The sequence below is a fragment of the Dipteris shenzhenensis genome, chromosome 33 (genome assembly GCF_047967505.1).
Source record: "Dipteris shenzhenensis isolate YYH24624 ecotype China chromosome 33, Dip_SZ_1.0, whole genome shotgun sequence".
NCBI lineage: Eukaryota > Viridiplantae > Streptophyta > Polypodiopsida > Gleicheniales > Dipteridaceae > Dipteris > Dipteris shenzhenensis.
Genome location: NC_141628.1, coordinates 20,678,202 through 20,683,670, shown reverse-complemented (window position 1 = coordinate 20,683,670; position 5,469 = coordinate 20,678,202). Strand labels below are relative to the sequence as shown.

At 43.9% G+C, this 5,469-nt stretch overlaps 2 pseudogenes; one reads left to right on the top strand and one right to left on the bottom strand.

The window, feature by feature from the left end:
- Positions 1–230: 230 nt before the first annotated feature.
- On the bottom strand, positions 231–1,640 carry LOC147879812 (uncharacterized; annotated as a pseudogene).
- A 2,216-nt stretch (positions 1,641–3,856) lies between these two features.
- On the top strand, positions 3,857–4,558 carry LOC147879811 (uncharacterized; annotated as a pseudogene).
- Positions 4,559–5,469: the final 911 nt, after the last annotated feature.

Sequence of the window (5,469 nt, the reverse complement as noted above, 5' to 3'; positions counted from 1 at the left end):
TAGCAAACTCATACTCCAAATTAGTGATATTGTGGGGGTAAAAACCCAGCTTTGAGATAAAAAACAAGACGCATGCATGCGAGCACTGCCCTTGGAGTTTCATTTAAGAAAGTTAGTATATCAAACTCATTTTTCCTTATCTGAGATACCAGGCTGTAAAAAGATAGCACTCACTACAGCCGAGAAATTAGAATGGCTAAGGGTGCACAGCTTGTGTTTCTACATTGGCATCAGAATATCTCACTAGGCATGACACTCAGGTGTTTCTGATGGTTGGTGCAGGTTCTCTTGGTCCCCATTTGATCAAAGCCCACATAACCACACTTCTTGATGAGGTTCCTCAAGACTAATGAATGCTCCTGACCAACACCAAGCAAAGCATGTCCATAAGGCCCTGCACATGCGCACCCTCCTCTTGCTTGTTCTGTAAGCGCAGTTTCAACGAAGTCCTTCACCCAAAATGCTAGCCTAGCTCTGATCTTTTGCTGATTGGTGGACAACCTGCATCCTATCTTTCTTTAATGCTTTTATGATACAAAGTATCCTAGAATTCAAGGCAATGCAAGTTGCTATTAGTATTCATCTCCATGGCTTCTCTTTAGTAATTACTACCAATTGTAGATTATATCTCTGAGCTTTCACATTGCTAATTAGCACTTGCCTTTTCGCAGAATCCGTTCACATAAGCTACAGTAACACCTCCGTAGGTCGAAGGAGGGCCTCTTCCCAATAAATACAAGCTCTTTCTCATCAACAAATGCCTGGCGTGCCTGGACTGCCAGCGAATTTGTGTGGACTCAGTGTGCTAGTGCAAATTTAGATGGAAATTTTGAAGTCTATCCGTGCGAATGAATCATCTGTAAGCTACAATGGAAGTGGATCCTTCAGGAAATTTATCCTACCTCTGCTAAGCTTTGGCGCCAAGATAGAAGATTGGAGTGGTGTGTGTAAGGACCCATGAACACTACCCATCGACTCTCTTCAGTTTTGATTGTCCAAGAGTGCAAGGTGGAGGGAACAGCTATTACCATCACCTCTTGCAAACGTTTCAGAGCAGCGGTGCAACCTGATCGGCAAAATAGGAGCGCGCCATTGTTTGTTCCTCCCAATCGCTTTTTGATGTATTGTGCGGACTTGTCAACCATGGCACTGGTCGTCTTTCCAACGTAACTGTGAATCTGTGTGCGTATTCCCTGCATATGGACATGACTCCAACGCGTTACACTTGAGCAAATCATTTCATTTTACGATACATTAAACAAACAACCATAAACTCTTATCAAGAAGATTATACCATAAAATGGTAGCACGTTCTGCATGATGAAGTTCTCAATGAACAGAAACGCTCTGCCTGATGCTATATGGTCTGGTGATTGGGGACAAAGTTGGATTCTCAACTCCTTTCGATAAGCGCCAGCTGCTGTATGTATCTCCTTGCTGTCCAGAAATGCAAGAGGAATCCCTGTGAGACAAGAAGACACCTTGTTGTCCAGAAATGCAAGAGGAATCCTTGTGAGAGAGGAAGACAGAAGGTATGAAGCAGAGACGGAAGGCAAACCAGAGCGAGCATTATTTGGAAAGACAAAGACCAACTTCACGCCGAGGTAGGGGGAAGAGGTAGAAAGAGAGCAGGCAGGCATGAGAAGGAGTGTGGAAGAGATGATGACGAGGGGGAATGGCTATGGAAGAGGAATTGGAGAAGGCATGGAGAGCTTTTTTTTTTGTTTTGGGAAAGCCTCATGTCCGATGCAAAAATCCACCTCCATCGTACTTGATGAAGTTCGAGGAAGACCTAAGAACCATTGGAGCAGGGGTGGATGTCGACGAAGAGGTTGTCGGTGTGGTACCAACTGCTTTCAAGCTGGCTTGCAGAGCAGTCATCGTCTGCTAGTGTCGTAGATGTACAGCCTCTCGATCAAGACGCGCTTGGGTTTCTCCTTTGGCTGCCTCTGGATGCAAAGTGCTTCTTCTTTGGCGGCCTCCGAGATGAAAAGTGCTTTTGCTTTGGCTGCTGCCTCTCGTCTTCCTTCCTCCTCGCGCTTGCGACTCTCCTCCAAGAACCAGATCAGTTTTGAAATTTCCAACCCTTCGGCGCGCCTTTCTTCCCTTTCCTTCTCTGTTGCCTTCTACTCTTCTATTTCTTTAGTCTTTTGCTGAAGCTGCATTTCAACAACCACCAACCTTTGCTCCACCCTATCGAATAGAGCCTTGAGATCTCGCGGAACAATTGCGTCGTCAGTGTATTGCACATCTTAGTTGGACCCTTCTCCCGTCCCTTCGATCGTAATAGGTTGTGCGGCCTAGTCCCAATTCGTAACTTTGTTGTGCGGTCTTTCCCAATTCGCAACCTTGCCGAGTAATCGCAGCTTTACCATGCACTCGCACGAGGCCTGCTAGCTCACAAACTGAAGCTCTGATACCAATGTGACATGCAACAGATATGGATCATTGTGAACGCAGCGAGACTATCCTTTACTTTGCGCAACAACTGAAGGAGTCTTACAAGAGCATAATAATATGAAACAGGTATTATCATGTTTGCTGCATTGGCCAAATCTGACTTTGTCACCAACATCATCTTCCCTCCAATTTTCGTCTCTCAAACCCCATATTAGCTCAAGATTGCCTTCATCTTGAACTTTCAAAGAGTGTGGTTTTTGCCATCCAACTTTCCACTTTTGCCAAAAGGTGATATTTGTTGTCTTGCAAGTTGCCATCCCTCCAAATCGATTCGCAAATAGTTACACATTGCCAAACATTCTTATCTACAACCAAAGCTTTGAAAACATGTAAGAAAGAATGCATCTATGCAAAATAGATAACACAATCCCATAGGTAGAGGGAGAAATTAGATAGTATGGAGAATCAAAAAGTTTGATACTAAAATTGACTAAGGAGATGGCCAATCGTGTGCTTCGGTTAGGAATCTTTGATGATGCGCTTGAAATAGTAGAGGATGGAGGCTAGTCAAGTACGAGCTACATAGGTCAGACTCAGAGCCATAGGATCAGTTAGCTAGTCCCTTTGTATCCACTAGAGAACTGTGCAACCAGGTTTAGCTAGGTCAACCTAGGATAGTGTCGGCCAAAAGCAGCCATGTAGCCCTCTAGTCGGCCAGCCAACTGGCTGACCAACTGGTCGGCCTACTAGGGTAGCTGACCTTCCAAAAGAAGGGGTTGGTAGGCCTGTTTTGGGCCAATCCCCTACCCAACAGACTAGGGCCTATAAAGTTGGCCCCTGGCCCTCATTCAAGGCACCCACCAGTAGTTTCTTTGCTCCCCTTCAGTTGGCCAGCAATGCGCCTCTATTCCTGCCCTTTAGTCCTCTTGTTTTCCAGCCAGTTCCCATCATCAACATCTGTTCCAGATTCAGCCGATGGTCAGTGATCAGTTCGCTCAATTCCAGCCTCCAGGAAAACTTCAAATTTAGGGCAGAACTTCCAGTCTAAGCACCAGCACTTGGGGCAGTTGAAGGACAGTTTTCAGTAATCTCTTTCTCTCTCCCACGTATTCTTTCAGTTTGGACTGTTTGCACAATCGAGTGCAGCAGTCCAGAGATTGCGTTTTAGTCAGTTTTCGAAGAAGTAAAGCGAATACTCCTATTATTTGGTGGGAGGGGGCCCTTTGTGGGTACAGGGACTAAGTGTTAGTGACTCCATTATGACATTGATTCAACTTGTCATCATGGTAGCAAAGGCATGGGTAGCCTTGAAGAACCATTATGAGACCACAAATCAAATGTGCATTCAAAAGAATTTAATGCGTATTTGCGAGAACAGGAGGAAATTTAGTGCATCTTCATTTGGTATTCTCTGCAGCAAAAAGGGTATCGCTATTATAACCCTACCACTCACAAAATGCAGGTGAGCAATGTTGTATTTGATGAAATGAGACCAGTAAAAGTGTTAGGAGATGCAAATGAAAAAAATGATAAGGCTATAGCAAATGTAGAGCAACAGTCACAAGTTTTGAGTGGACTGACTGAGTCCTCTAATAGTGGATCCAATCTATGGACAGGGAGATAAAGATCTAGTGGATCATCTCATGGTAGCCCAGACAGTGCACTGTATGCAGGTAACATGCAAAGGAAAGGAAAGGTGGACTAGACTCCTATGGTTGATGCTTTTGTTGGTCACTCTCATGTTGATGGAGAGTCAAGTGGCTCTGAAATGAGCCTTGATGAGGAACTTGGGATTCCCTTAGTTGTTACACTTGGTGCAAGGAAAAGCAGGAATGCTTTGAAGACTCCTGGAAGTGATCCAAGTGTACGTAGGTCCAGATGTGTGAAATACCCAATTGACAAGCTAAGGTATGATGGGCATACAGCCCATCACTATGCTTACATGGTGAAAGTCATACAAGAATCTGAGCCCGCATGCTTTGAGGATGCAATTGAGCAGAAAAATTGGGAAGCAGCCATGGATGAGGAGATGGTAACCTTGGATGCAAACTAGACTTAGGATTTGATGCCTTTGCCTCAGGATAAGAAGGCAATTGGCTACAAGTGGGTTTACAAAGTTAAGCACAATGTAGATGGGGTTGCCAAGGGGTATGCATAGACATATGGCATTGATTATGAGGAAACTTTCAGTCCAATTGCAAGGATGGCAACTGTGAGCAGTAATTGCTATGGTTGCTACAAAAGGATGGTCTTTGCATTAGATGGATGTAAAGAATGCCTTCTTGCATGGTGATTTGCAAGAAGAGGTGTATATGGTGCAGCCACAAGGATATGAGGATGATGCACACCCCAACTTTGTATGCAAGTTATGCAAAGCCTTGTATGGCTTGAAACAAGCACCCAAGGCATGGTCAAACAAGATTGGGAAATATCTTGTCACTATTGGATTTCAGAATTCTAATGCAGATTTCTCACTATATGTGAAGAGGACCGACAAGGGGATTGTGCTTGTGGTCATCTATGTTAATGACTTGATTGTCACAGGTGATAGTGATGCACACATCAGTGATGTGAAGCTGCTCTTGAAGCGAAATTTTAAAATGAAGGATTTGGGAGAGCTGCGTTACTTCTTGTGTCCCCCCATACCCTCAATTTTGGATGAGGGTAGTGACATAATACATATTCACTCTTCTAAATTCACTTATTCACTTCCCCATTTGTTTTGCCTGGATTAATTTATGCTTATTGCCACATTAATTACTTTAACCTTACCTTAATTTTTTTAAACCTTTACCAAGAGATCCTCCTTTTTTTTATAGAAATTCCTATTAGTTTTCCTTGCTTGGATCTTAACCTAATGTGTAAACCTTATGGGTGGTAGCCCCAAAAATCTGCCAAAAATTTGGCCTAGCTCACCCCATGTGACACTTCAAGTTCATGCAACCCTCAACCCACTCAACCCTTCCACAAATTTGCTAACAAATGGAGGCCAAAGTGTATTATAAAGACTCAAGTTCCACTTCCCTGCTGTGCTTATGGAATAATAGCTGGATGCCACGTGTCGTGCAG